At 37.0% G+C, this 14,638-nt stretch overlaps 1 long non-coding RNA gene across 3 annotated transcripts in view; it reads left to right on the top strand.

The window, feature by feature from the left end:
• LOC309608228 overlaps nucleotides 1–9,836 on the top strand; it is a 43,212-nt gene extending 33,376 nt beyond the window's left edge. For 2 of the 3 annotated variants that reach the window (XR_014232750.1, XR_014232752.1), the window contains one exon: nucleotides 4,172–9,836. This is a non-coding gene — a long non-coding RNA (uncharacterized lncRNA). Of the gene's footprint in view, nucleotides 1–356; nucleotides 451–4,171 lie in introns of all 3 variants that reach the window. The other variant, XR_014232751.1, reaches the window with a different exon arrangement.
• Nucleotides 9,837–14,638: the final 4,802 nt, after the last annotated feature.

Raw genomic sequence — 14,638 nt, 5'->3', positions numbered from 1 at the left:
AAACCAAAGAAATTGTACACTTCCTGAAGAATTACACACTTGAGTGGTTCTAGGTAGCCTCTGGATCTTCAGAACCCATTTGAGGGCTTCGAAGGCTGTTAAAACAGAGCTTGGCAAGTGTTTATTGGGTCAAGGCATATAGCTCAAAGGAAACAGAACCAACCTGGTGTGCTCATCCAACAGTGTAAAATGACTAAATCAAGCCAAGCCAGAATACTCAGAAGGGAAAAGTGTGTTAGGGAAACCCTCTGACTAACAGGATATAGATGATGATTGCCACGGGGTAAAAGAGCAAGTGTCTTAAAATTGGATAATGGGGACCCACGTAATAATTAATTGTCCTTCTTTCTCTTAAGTTCATGAGCACAAGACAAGGAGTAGTTGGCAACTGGGTCGAGAAGAGTACATCACAAAGAATATTGAGTGCAAATGCTCTACTTCTGTGTTTAGGTGAGTTCAGGAAAACAAAAAAAATGAAGGTGATTCCCTCAGTGGAGTTTGAGGGAGGGAAGAGAACCAGGGACGCTCTATCAGGAAGGAAACATAAAGGACCAAGAGAAGAAAACCTAGAAAATTCCTACTCCTTCAGACATCACTGAGTGTGACAGAACATTCCAAAGATTAGGGCTCCACTGGCAGAGAGCCTGTTGAGCTGGTGTATTAGCTTCCTATTGTCAGAAGTGTGACAAGAGTGAAAAGGGAAAGAGTAGGCAACGCCCATTTTGGAGAAAGAGTGGGAGGTAAGGAAAATGATTTGGCCGCCAGGCCCAGCAAATGCAGTATTTCATGACATGAGCTCCCTGGGAATGTGGCATCAGACTGGGCTGGCACAAATGTTTAGTTATATCCTTGGCCTTTCCATGTTTACCACCTACTGTTTTCACTCTCATATCCTTAGTGTCTTCGCTATCACACAGTTGCTGCGTGTTTTCTGTTTACTGCCCTTTCCTTTATATGCTTCCGATTCGAAATGCTTTATTTAGTGCAGGATATCTCAATCTCAAGCCTATTGACATTCTGGGCCAGAAGACTTTTTGTCATGCAATACTCTTCTGTGAATTGCAGGATGTTACCAGCATCCCTGCCCTCTACCCATTAGATGCCGGTAGCATCCCCTCACACAGTGGTGACAATTAAAAATGCCTCCAGACAATGTTCCCTGGGCTTGAGACTGCCAACCCCCCGGGGGGGCAGTCACAGTTCTAGTTTGTGCTTATTGTTGTTTATGCCAAAAACAAATGTGCTTCCCTAGAAATATTTTCCAAGTGGTTATGAGTGAGAAGAAAGTCTAACCTGCCTATTTATTCATCATTAGTTAATTGCTCTGAATTGGTACTTGGTGTCACATTTCAAAGCCTGTAAATTTTTTGTCTCAGTGTTTTGATGAATGCATTCATCTATTTTTTGGAAGTCAAATTATTTATCTATATCTATCTATCTACCTATCTTACTTCTTTTAAAAATTCTGATCGAATTGGATACGAACATAAAGAGTTTATCCTCTTTTTTTAAAAAATAAATTTTATTTATTTATGTATTTATTTTTGGCTGCGTTGGGTCTTGGTTGCTGCGCGCGAGCTTTCTCTGGTTGTGGCAAGTGGAGGCTACTCTTCGTTGCAGTGCGCGGGCTTCTCATTGCGGTGGCTTCTCTTGTTGTGGAGCACAGGCTCCAGGCACGCAGGCTTCAGTAGTTGTGGCATGCGGGCTCAGCAGTTGTGGCTTGCGGGCTCTAGAGCGCAGGCTCAGTAGTTGTGTCATACGGGCCTATCTGCTCCGCGCCATGTGGGATCTTCCTGGACCGGGGCTCGAACCTGTGTCCCCTTCATTGGCAGGTGGACTCCCAACCACTGCGCCACCGGGGAAGCCCGAGTTTACCTTTTTTTGAAGAGTTGTTGTTGAAAGGAAGAGGAGGGGAAAAGGAGAAAGAGCTCAGAGTTGTTTCCTCTAAAACGTGGACCTCTTATTGCCGTGTGTGTACTTGTTGCATTTTCTGGAGTGAAGTGTGTTTTCAGCCAGTCTCAGTCTAGCACAGTTGATGGCTCAGGTTCTTTCAGGTCAGTTTTCTCATATATGGCAAAAGCCTCTCAGTTTACAGATGACTTCACTAATAGATATCAAATGCCTTATCGGCACAAGATCATTCCTTTGGCATTTAACAATGTCTTATTTCAAAGTTGTGGTTTGAATGTCCATTTAATGTTCTTGGTCAGAGTATTAATAACTAACATAGAACCTACTCTATAATTGATGAGCTAGTACAAGCTCTATTGTAAAATTGTATCATTCTTGCTTCCACAGTACTGTGGATGAAACACGAATGCTTAAAATGCTCTGGAACGCAGTTTTAAGTCTTTCATTTGAATATCATTATGTCTGATCCCCAGGAATGTCCAAATTCTAAATCAAAGGATAAACCTCTAGTCTGAAGACTGAATTTGAGAGCTGGTTAACATGGTAGTTTCTTCATTCTGTCTCCTGCTCTTTGGGTGATGAAAATGAAAGTTTACTTTTAATGAGCTAGGTTCAGGAAATTAAGATTTCTTCCAGCCTTGTCCTTCCTTCATTCTTTCTGTCTATCCTTCCTTCCTTTTGTTCATTCCACTGACATACAGGGAACTGTGGAGGAACTACTGTGACCAGACATCATACCAGGCAAATGGGCCAGAGACAGGAAAAAGTTCAACAGTGCCCTGACCAAATGAAGGATCCAGTCAAGTAAACGAGCTATGGAAAGATGAAAGGGAGAGTATGGGGTAATGAAAGACCACATGGGAGAAACATCTGGTTCAGGCTCCATGAACTCTCTCTCTCTCTCTCTCCCAACCCTTAGCCCCTTCTTATTCTAGGGAGCTTTAGGGCTTATATGCAAAAATAATTAACAGAAGATAAATATGTCAAACAGGAATTAAGATATTTCTAGATTACTCTGCAAAGTTGAGAATTCATTTCTGCATGGAAAATTGGTTATACATGTTTTTACTGCTCTTTTTTTTTTAACATTTTCTAATATTTTGACAAGCGACTTCTTGGAGCTTTGCTTTCTTTGTCTGCAAAAACGATATAATATAGAGATTCTTGAAAGGACATTGTTTTCCCACCTTTTCAAGCAAATGATGCATTATTTCCCACCTATTCTTGCTACAATGCACACAAATGCACACAGATTCTTGATTGATATCTGTGAAATATCCTGAAAAGTCCTAATATTGATTTACATCCTCTCTTGAAGAAATAATTACTATTGATTAATCTGAGGCATTTAGCTTGATAATAATTGAACTCAATTCACAACAAAAATAAGTAAACTGTGGTGCTTAAAATTTTTCAATAGTGACTGCCTTTTTCTTTTATTTCTATGTCTAGATGAGTGTTGACCTTGGATAAAATCCATTAGCAAATTCAAATTAAACAAAGCCAAAATATTGATGTGGGTGGGTAGGCTTGAAAGCAACTGAAACTTCCAAAAATAATGTTGGAAAAATTGGCATAATAGGGAAAATCATTAAATATGACATATTCTTCAAAACTGATTTGAAAATGATATATCAATTTGTGACATAAGTAATACAGTAAATAATGATAAATAAGTACTATGATTTATGCAAATCTGATATGTGACTATCTGAATTATTTAAGGAAATATAAGGGCTCTTGTCTTTTAAAGAAGAAAACATTCATTCTGTTCCCTTCACAGGTATTTTAAATGATCACATATTCAGTTTGAAAAACATTTCTTTGTAGATGTCAGAGATGTTAAAAATGGCAAACAAGAATTATATATTTCTAGTTGTTTTCTGCTTAAAATTTATTTTTGGATAAGGAAAAATAAGTATAATCCTATTTATAATATACAGATTTTAGAAACAACCTAAATGCCCAATAATAGAATATGATTAAATAGAATATCATTTATTAAATGGGATAGTAGGGAAAATACTCATAATAAAATGTTGAGTAAGAAAACAATATACAAAATCCATCTTATATAGCTAAAACAAATTGTTTAAAAATGGTTGATTGCTTTTTCATAATGCAATATAGTGATATTGTCACAGTTCAGTGACTAGTTATTTATCACACAGAAAATTTTCTACTTGCAAAACACCATGTGCTGAACTCTGTGGAGAATATAGAAATGAATAATTCTCTCATTTGTTTCTTGTTTTTGCAGTGGTGTTATGTACATTTCATGGAGGTTGTACAGGGTGGAACTTAATAAAAGAGCACTCCCTGCTACGGCCCAGGGAGTATGTACCCTTCACTGTTAAGTTTGGTGCAAAGATAGCTTGTAAGTTATGTTAGCTGCTTCACCAAATCATTCATTGTCAATCACAGCCAAATAAGACTCAGTCCTGCTCTCTATTTTTCTGGACATAAACAACATTTTGTAATTGCTTTCAGTTCTTTCACCACAGCAAGTCTGAGAAAGCATGTAGAACAAAGCTCTAGACCTGGAGAGCGCACACAGCGCTCCTTTCGAAAGGGGTTTCAAAGTCAGTAGGCCCAAAAAAGGTGATTTTCTCACAATAAACTGGGAAACAGATGAAAGGCAGGTTGATCCATTTTTTCCTACGTGGCAAGCACATATTCTTAATGTGAATGGACTTGTACTCTGAAGTGCAATAAAAATTAGACGAGAGACTGATAAGTTAATAGACAATGCCTAGATACCATTATTATTATTAAAGGAAAAAAGATGTAGATATTACTCCAATGTAAATGTTTTCAATTAACAGCATTGTCTCTTATTGTACCCACTTTTCATTAATTCATATATTGCATTTCTTCAAGTATGTCTTTAATACTTTTGAAGCATATTTTTGTCAGTATTAGAGTTACTATCTTTAAAAATTAATTTTTTATTGTTAAGAAAATGAATTAGGCTTAATTTTGTTTTATTATACAAGGTATAAATCTATCTCCGTTGAGGCCATGTGAATAATATACACATAGAAAGCATTAGAGTACTTTCCAGATAGGTAACAAAATTAAATAAGAAATTCTGAATAATAAAACACCTAGAAGAAAATTTTGGAAATACTTATCTAATCTTGCACAGAGATTATAAAAGTAAGTAGAGAACTCCAAATAAAGTTTTCAGTATATTTGGTTATGTGTAAGTAACAGACTTCCAAATGCAATAAATATATAAATGAAATTGTGAAGAAAGCCAAAAAATGAAGAAAGTATTTTCAAGTCAGAAAAAAGCAAAACATTTGTGCAAAATAATAGGAATAGGCTAAATCTAACCAAGTGGGCAAAGAACACACACACTTCATGAATAAAATAAGTGAATTGACAATAAGCCTGGAAAAGTAAACACTAGTACCACAATATTTGTAAATTAATGTAATTAGGATAACTACAGAGGCTTGTAAAATGTAGCAGCACCTTGTGCTGTGAAAGTGAAAATAAATACAAATTATTTTATGCTTTCTTTCCTGGAAGAAATTTATATCGAAAGTTTAAAGGAATGTACAACATTTAATCCAGTAGTTTCAATTTTAGACTATATGTCAAATACATGTTAAAACATAGAAAAACATTCCAGTATAACTTTATTTATAATATACTGAAATTAGAAATAGTCTAAATGCCCAACAGTAGAATATGATTAAATGAAACATTATACATTAAATAGGATAGTAGGAAAATGCTCAGGATAAAATGTTAAATAAAAAAAACCTTTTTTAATAGATGAACTGCTTAAAGTTGGTTATATTTTATGATTATATTTTCATGGTAAAATTAAGAATGAGTTTTAATTTTCTCTTTGCTCTATTTGATATTTTTCTGCTTCTCTAAATAAATTTTAATTAGTTTAATAATCAGCTATTAATAATCAATGTTACTTCAAGAGAGAGAAAGAAGGAATTGCAACAAAGGTTTAGTGTTTCAAAGATTGGATTCACGTGTAATTTCAGGCTTGCTTAATCCACATGTTTCTAAGTACCGCAAATCATAACTATCAAAGTCATTGCATATTCACCACAACAGAGTCGTTAAAGCATTAAAGTTGATAAGGCAGCTGTGCTGACATGAGACTCCTTATACCTTAATGGTCAGAATAGCTGGAGTCGATCTTATCAACCATCTACACATAAAGGAGCCTCGCAGTCACATTTTCATTGACATGCTATATTGTACAGAAACCCTTGTGATTTGTTGCTATGGTACCTGGGAGATCCTTGGAGGTTCCAGTTCCACACTCTAGCTTGTTTGGGCATGTTTCAGGCATTCACAAACGAAAGAATGGAGTTTCCGTGTACACCCACGTGGTTTTCCGGAGTCCTTCCTCCAGCTGTATAGGTAGCAAAGAAGTCAACAAATGATCCCCCTTTAAACACAGTCATAAGTTTATGCTGCATAGATACCAGAATCCAGTTTTTTATAGGCAGAAAGTTTAGGGATGCTAAACACCAAGGAAAAAGCCATTTAAAAGAAAAGAAAGAAGATGAAAGGAAGTGAAAAGAAACACAACTGCTGTCACCACCTCCTGCATTTCCATCCTACTACAATAGAGGTTTCTTTGGCATTTGGCCTCAGTCTTAGTGATCACAGGAATCAGGAAGGGGTGGGGAGAGAGGAATAGTTTTCACTGTAAAACTGTAATAAAGACTGGTTCCATAATTCAAAGGATGGATGTCTAGTCTCCTGATTAAAGATGAGAGAGGTTCTTGGTTTCTCATTCTCACTTGGGAAAAGCCGTTTACTTTTCTGTGCCTTGTATTTCTCTATCTGAGAAGAGCTAAAATATTTGTCATCTATCAAGTCTAGCATTGCCTCTAAAAATCTATTACATTTATAAACATTTCACCTGTTTTGAACAAACAAGCAAAACCTATCATTGGTCTTCTCTGGGTTTGCCAGTTTCTTATCCTTTTATAGTTTTCATCACTAGATCAATGGATCACAAAAATTATCAGTTTTCCAAAGATTGCTGGAAATTTTTTACATGGATTCCAGCGTATGGCAAATACTACGACAATAGACAGAAGAGGACTTACAAATGCTGGTAATGGAGTAATCGGGAGAGTTGGAAGGAATGACAGAGACATTAAATTATTAAATTTACCAGAAGTGTGATACTGATTGTTCTTTGCACTACATTGATACTATATTAATTCATTCTCATTCTCTCTCTGTCTCCATCTCTCTCTCTCCCTCTCCACCTTCCACACTTTCCCCTATCTGTAGTATATACGTGGAACAGTTGTGGTTTTTTAAAAATATTACTATTACAAAGTTTCTGTGAAAATTATTTGATAGTGCTGGAAGACTAATAAAATTATATGAATTGTTGTTGATTATCCAATACTACAGTTTTGAAGTCCTTCAGAAACAAAATTTTAACATCCTTAACCTTTACTTGACTCTCAACCCACACTAATTGACCACACCTTGGATTTTGGTCACAGGGCAAATGTGTTTCCATTGCATTATGGTAAAGTCAGAAATTCTCATCTCTGACGGTAAACTGTTAATCCCACTAACTTTTTCACCCCCCCACATTCACTTTAGCTTTCTCTGTCATCCCTTCCAACTCTCCCAATTACTCCATTACCATCATTTGTAGGTCCTCTTTTGAAATAACTCTTATTTTTTTCCCCCACTTAATCTGGATAACTGATATTCCCTCTTAGTTATCTCAGTGTTCACTCAATCTCCTTACTGCCTTTAAATTTGCCTGGAGAACAAAGGTGCAAGCTATAGGTCAGCAGCTGAGAATTTTGGAAGGAGATCAAAATCTTCAGGACAGATGTGGAAGCTGAGTGTGAAGAGGGACCAGATGAACGGGTTCAAGATTGAGGCTGAGGCTAGACAGAAACTGCCAGAACCATATTCTTTTGGTTGCCTGCCTTTGGAGTGGCAGAAGTTGGGTGGTTAAAGGTATTAGGCTCAGTCCAACATTCAATGAAGAAGAAAACCCATTACTCGTCACATTGGTTTCCCCATGGTTTCAAGCTCCCTAAATTTAGGCACGCCACCAGGCATTTTTCTTTTCTTTTCTTTTCTTTTCCCATCCTGTTATACACATTTATTTACCCTTCTTGAATATTTCCTAGCAGAGCTCTTTAAAGCACATCCTGGTTCACTAAAGCTCCCGCTTTATTCTTTCCAGACACCATTGCCTCTTACATCAATGAAAAGATAAAAGCCTCAAGACAGAAACCACGATTACATTCCCCTCAATAAAATACTAAATAGCTTCTTCCAATCCCTGTCTGTCTCTGAAGAAGAAAGGTTTCTATGGGTCCCTGGTCTCACTCTCACCCTGGGTTTTTTGGAAGATGTTGCTTCTTCCACTTCTGCATACGCCCACAGTGTTTCCCTTTCTAAGGGAAACTTTCTAACTGTGGATAAAGGGTGGGTTTACTTTTGCTCATACCTGGTATCTCCAGAGCCTAGCACAGAGAAGGGGTTCAGCAAATAACTGTTAACTAATCATTGGGTGTCTTCTAGGACTTGGTCTGCAAGATACAGTGTTTGAAGACCCCATATTGACTTTGGACTTTCCTCTTCCCTCTTCAAAAAGATCTGAGTCCCCTCACCCCTGCACAAGGGCCTTTTTCCTAATCTGGGGAGGATAAGAAGAAATACTGGTTTAACCTGCTCAAGTTCTCTTTTAAAATATTTTCTATCTCACACCCGGATAGTACCTTTAAACCTAAAAGTCAAGAAGTCATCATCTTTATTCTAGGTTCTGCTGTAACCACTTCCCTCAGGGGGAACTATGAATTTTCATCAAATCTGGGGGTAGGATATATGGGAATTCTCTGCACTATCTTTGTAACTTTTCTGTGAACCTAAAACTATTCTAAAATGAAACAAATTTTTAAAAAATAATAGGATACTATGAAAAATTTTATAAAAACTATAATTTAGAGGAAATGGACAAATTTCTGAAAAAATACAAATTATAAAGGCTAATTGCTAAATATTCAAATTTTCAAAAAATTGCAGTACTTCTACTTCTGAAGTTATTAAAGCTTAAAACTGCATTTAGACTTTTGGAGCAATCATATTTTCATGTACATGAACATATTAATAATATAAAAATAAATATAGCCATAATAACTACATAAAAATACATTTATTGAGATGGAAATATCTATTTAACTGTTTTTTCTTTAATATTTTCTCATGAATTGTACATGATTATATATTTTTCACAACATAATGTTAAACCTTATTTATTTACAGATACATGGATCCATTGTTAAACAGATTGTCCATTTAAAAAAATAATTTTAATAAATTTGTAAGAAGTGTAATCTTCCATCAATGACTTTTTGTTACCTTAGTAATGGAACTATATATAGGGTGTGGTCATTTCAGACTTGTGATGTGTACCAACTTGTTTTCCTGAGTTCCTCCCCATCTCTGTTTCCACTGGCAGAATGTGAGTGAGTAGGATGAAAATTGTCCTACTTCAAAGATATCCACATTCTAATCCCTAGAACTTGTCAATACTGCCTTACATTAAAAAAATGCTTTTTTACACATGTGATTAAGTTAATGATCTTGAGAAGGGAAGAGTATCCTGCATTATCCATGTGGGTCCTAAAAGTAATCACAAGCATTGTTCTAAGAAGGAGAAGTAAGGATATTTGACCTCTCGGCCCTGTGACCAAAGAGGCAGAAATTGGAGTGATGTGGCCACAAACCAAGGAATATGGCAGCCAACAAAAGCTGGAAGAGGCAAGAATGGATTCTCCCCTAGACTCTCAGGAGGGAGTGTGGCCCCGCTGACAACTTGACTTTAGCCCATTGAAACTGATTTGGACATCTGTTCTCCAGAACTGTAATAAAATAGATTTCTGTTTTTTAAGGCACTAAGCTTGTGGTAATTGTTACAGGGAGAGTGGGAGACTAACACTGAGCTCTTATCACCATAGCCAGTCTATACACTGTACATATTTTCACATTCTGAAGGCAAACGTATCTTAATTATTTTGCATTTATTTGATTGCTAGATTGCAAGAAAAATAGAATTTTATTGTATTTTTATTATGAATTTTCTCTTCAAGTTATCGTGCCATTTTTTACTCAATTAGATTATTAGTATCTTATTTATTTTAACTTATGGTATATTGAAGCCATTAATACTTTAACAAGTTTGTCTCCACTAAATTCCCCGATTTGAAATTTAATTTTATTTACCCGAGTTTTATCCATATATAAGTTTTAACTAAATTATTTTGTGGTCTAATCTCTTTCTTCTTTACTGTGAAGTTTTCCACTTCTCTTTTGCTTAAAAGAATCACCTTATCATTCGCTTATATTCCCTTCTTTCTTTTTTTATGTTTTACAGTTTTACAGTAATCTTTTTATTCCATATATAATTTAAGCTAGTGTAAGATATGAGTTGAGAATCTGATTTTATTTTATTTTTCCAAATATATTACCAACTGTCCCAGCACCACTTAACTCTTTATTTTTTATTCTCTCATTTATTTGTGTGACTATCTTTATCAAATACTATTTTATATCTATCAATCAGGTTTTATTAATTATTATCTTTTACTACTCATTTAAAAATTTTTTGTAGTATATTTATTGGCAAAAACAAGCCTCCCCTTATTACTCTTTTTTTTTTTTTTTTCCCCAAAGTTCTTGAGTCCTCCTACCTAGACCAAACCTTTTATTTGCAGGTCAACTTAAATTCTCAAGTTCTCAAAAAATATATATATATGTATTTTTTAAAAGTTTATTTGGACATATATATGTACACTTGACCTAAAGGGAAAAAAAGGAAAAGATATTTTCATTTTTTTTCATTTTTTTTTGTTGAAGTATAGTTGATTTACAGTGTTGTGCTGATTTCTGCTGTACAGCAGAGTGACTCACTTATACACATTTATACATTCTTTTTTTATATTCATTTCCATTATGGTTTATCCCAGGAGATTGGATATAGTTCCCTGTGCTATACTGTAGGACCTTATTATTTATCCATTCTAAATGTAATAGTTTGCATCGACTAACCTCAAACTCCCAGTCCATCCCTCTCCCTACCCCCTTCCCCCTTGGCAACCACCAGTCTGTTCTCTATGTCTGTGAGTCTGAGGAAAAAATATTTTAAATAAATAATACTGAAATAAAAAAAAAGTTTATTTGGGATGATATCAAACTTATCAATAGATTTATGAGAAATTGACATCTTAGTCTTTGGCCTCCCCATTCAGGAACATGATTTGTCTCTCAATTTACTCAAAATTTCTTCTGCAGCTGTTTATAATATGGATATGTAGATGCACTAGGCCCACAGAAAGCCAAAAAATGAAGATGTAATTAAAATAAGCAGGTTTAAAAAATATAAATAAATAAAATATGCAGGTTTGAGACTGTCTGATTTGGGATGCATAACTGAAGCGCAGTGAGATGAGAAAAACTGGGTAAAGATAAAGGTCCCTAAATAAATATGAAGTGTTGATTAAGCCTCAAAACTGAATTGTGTAAGGAAATACCTGATTTTCCAGAGACTTGTGGTCACTAATATTAGGAGCATCTCTCAGCAACACTATATACATTTATTAAGATACGTAAGTAAATAAAAATACATCTAATTCATACGGACAAGGAAAAAAAAAGAATGGCTGGATGGCTTCTCACATCAAAGTCTGTGGACACATCAGTGTATTTGGGAGAATTGCAAAAGGGTGACTTATTTTTAGTTTCCAGATGCTAGATTAAAGCAAGTTTAGCTCTTATTGGTGAAAGAAAACCCTATTTATAACCATGAACTAACTACATAGTATATCTGGTGATCCTGTTACTTCTTTTGAATGGAGAGAGGAAGGCAGGGCAGTATCAAGAGGTAATGTCACTAGAAAACAGTAAGTCGAATTTGTGAATTCTCTGAAAGTTGAATGGGAACAGAAAAAAATGATTTTGCAATAATGTTTATACAATTTCTTCAAAAATATCAAAATAGCTAAAATACCATGTTCCTTTCCTAGCAGGGGAAGTATGAATGAACAGGGAGGTCTGGGAAGAGACAATTACAGTAAACACATCTGAAATGAATGCCTAAATGATGAGGCAGGGTTGCACTTTATTTTTTCCTTTCACTCTAAAAGGAAGGAGAGCTGAGGCTCAGTTAAAGCTGGCAGAGCCTCTGCACCTTGTGGACCATTAAGCCATCGCCCAGCTTACAATGCCCTTCTGCCCAAGCTGTGCCCAGGAGTGCAGTGCTTATTGTTTCTTTCAGCTTAATGATGGAGGTACCTGGTCCATGCAGTGAAGCAATATAATGGATAATAAAACTCCCCGAGAGTTCTGATACAAGTACAGGGCAACAAGTCATGTGAGCTAATGAAAACCTGGGTGGGCTTCATGAAAAGAACCCTTGAAAGCAGGTCTCAAAGGTAATATGGAGTTATGCTCTGTGATGTGTGTTCTCCAGGGAAGTGATTCCCAAGGACGTAGGAACACACGACTGACTTTCAATGAGAGACAAGACTATTGCATTACTTACACTGCATGAAGGTACCAGGAAGTGGCTTAATCCATCAAGGGATATGTTTTTATGATTGCTTCATTGGTTCAGGCAGAAATATTCAGATATTCAGACCCGCAGAATATTGTTCAACCCCCCAGAAGCTGAGAGGGTGGATGAACCTCCCTAATTTATAACAGGGAGTGGTTCAGACTTAGGAGATTAAAAGATAGAGCAGAGTTGGAGGTTGTGTTTATTAGAATACAAAATTGACATTAAGCATGAAGTTTCCATTCCTACTGTCATTCAGAGACTACATGAGAAGCAGTCTTACTCTTCAATACTAAGCCAAGACTGACTCAAACCCTTAATTCCAAAGTCTATGTCCAGGGTTTCTCAAGGAATTCACTGGGTTTCCTCTGCTGCTTGGATACCTAACTGTGAAATTATGGTCTGGGTGCTGTAGCCCATCCACCCAGCATGAAACAAAGCCCTACTTATTTTCAAAGGTACACCTAAGATTCTCTCATTCTCTCTCTCTCTCTCATCTCTATCTCTATATTTCTCTGTCTCTGTCTCCTCTCTTTCTCTCAGACACACACATAATCCCCCCCACCACAAACACACACACACACCCGAGTGCCCACACATTCCTGATTTATGGATTTATGGGGAGTATTAGCAGATGATCACACAGAACAGAACTCCACAGGAAACAACCTCAAAGTGTTTTTTCTGAGCTCCACTCCCCATCTTGATTCTGAGGGCTCCTATTTTGGCCCTTCTCCCACTCAGCACCCAGTGCCCTGTAACTTTCTAACTCATGTCCACCCTCCATTTCTCTATACCTCCTGGATTGGCCTTGCTGAACATCCACCCTCTATGGCTTTTGCAGCCCAAAGGTACAGCCAAATCATCAGGTGCCATTAGACTAAATGTTTTTCCGTTTAGCATCCACACTTTCACATGTTTGTTAGACCTACCTACCTAGTGGTCACTCTGTGCCAGACACTATTCTAAATACGGGGGAATATAGTGATCAAGAGGTAATCTGTCTTCGTAATGATTTTAGAATGTGTTGGGAAAAACAGGAGAAACAATTACAAAATTATAAATAATTTTCACAAGGTTTGTTTTCTTGGGGAAAAAAACCCAACCAACCCCAAAACCCCTTAGTTCACCCAGTGAGTGTAGAAAGCCTTGCACATGGGGACATGTAAACTGAGACCCGGGGTGAAGCAGTCTCCCAGGTGGCCCGGAGGGAGGAGGGCTTTCCACACAGAGGGAAGAGCAGAGGCAATGGCAAAAAGCAAGTGCAAAGATTGGACAGAAAACACCGTGAGGGGCAGAGCTTGATGTGGAACACGGAGCTGCCGGCAGAATAACGGAAAATAGTGAGACTCATGGTTACATTATCAGATATGCATCTCAGAGGCAGAGCTCTGCTGGCCACACAAGGGAAGGCTGAGGGCAGGATTAGGAAGAGGAGGGATGAGGCGAGAGGAAGGGACACAACGAGGGGTTTATTCCAGTGATCCAAACCAGAAATAGAAAGGATGGAACCAAGGATGAGGGAATAGGGATGAGATGGGGGGATACATAAAATATTTTTAGGAGACCATTTTTTAAAACTCATTAAACACAAAGGCAAGGGGAAGAAACTAGGAAAACCCTTAGATTCCTGACTAGGGTGACAGAATTGAGAGGGGTCCTGGACACTCATTTAGGAAGTGTGAGAATGGGATTAGATCGAGATGCTGGGAAGGAAATAACTGTGGTTTTGCAAATGTGAGGTTGAAGTGTCGGTGCAGATGACCAGAAACCAGTTGACATTTGTTCCTTCTGAAGATTCAGAGAGTTTAATGAATTCATCCAAGGTTACATAATCAATTAACTGTTGGGCTCAGACCCTGCTCTATGAATCTGTGATTGATGCACTGTTACCGAGTCACGTGGGTATGACTTCTAGCTTATCTGCATCTGTCTACAGGTGTGATGGATGTGCCCATTCACACTGTTGTATCAAGTTCCCCTTCGAGGCTGGGGAATGACTAGCCCAATTGTGGGTTCAGACGTCGGGGATGAAGCGGGCCGGAGCTAACTGGTCCTTGACAAAAGTGAACCTGTGACTTTGGCTTCAAAAGCCCTGTTTCTAACTAGCTGAACTTGGAGACCACTGACAGTTGTGGTCATAAT

Source organism: Balaenoptera borealis (genome assembly GCF_965194805.1).
Source record: "Balaenoptera borealis genome assembly, chromosome: 12".
Classification (NCBI taxonomy): domain Eukaryota; kingdom Metazoa; phylum Chordata; class Mammalia; order Artiodactyla; family Balaenopteridae; genus Balaenoptera; species Balaenoptera borealis.
The sequence above is the reverse complement of the archived record's forward strand: the minus strand, read 5'-3'. Positions and strand labels throughout refer to the sequence as shown.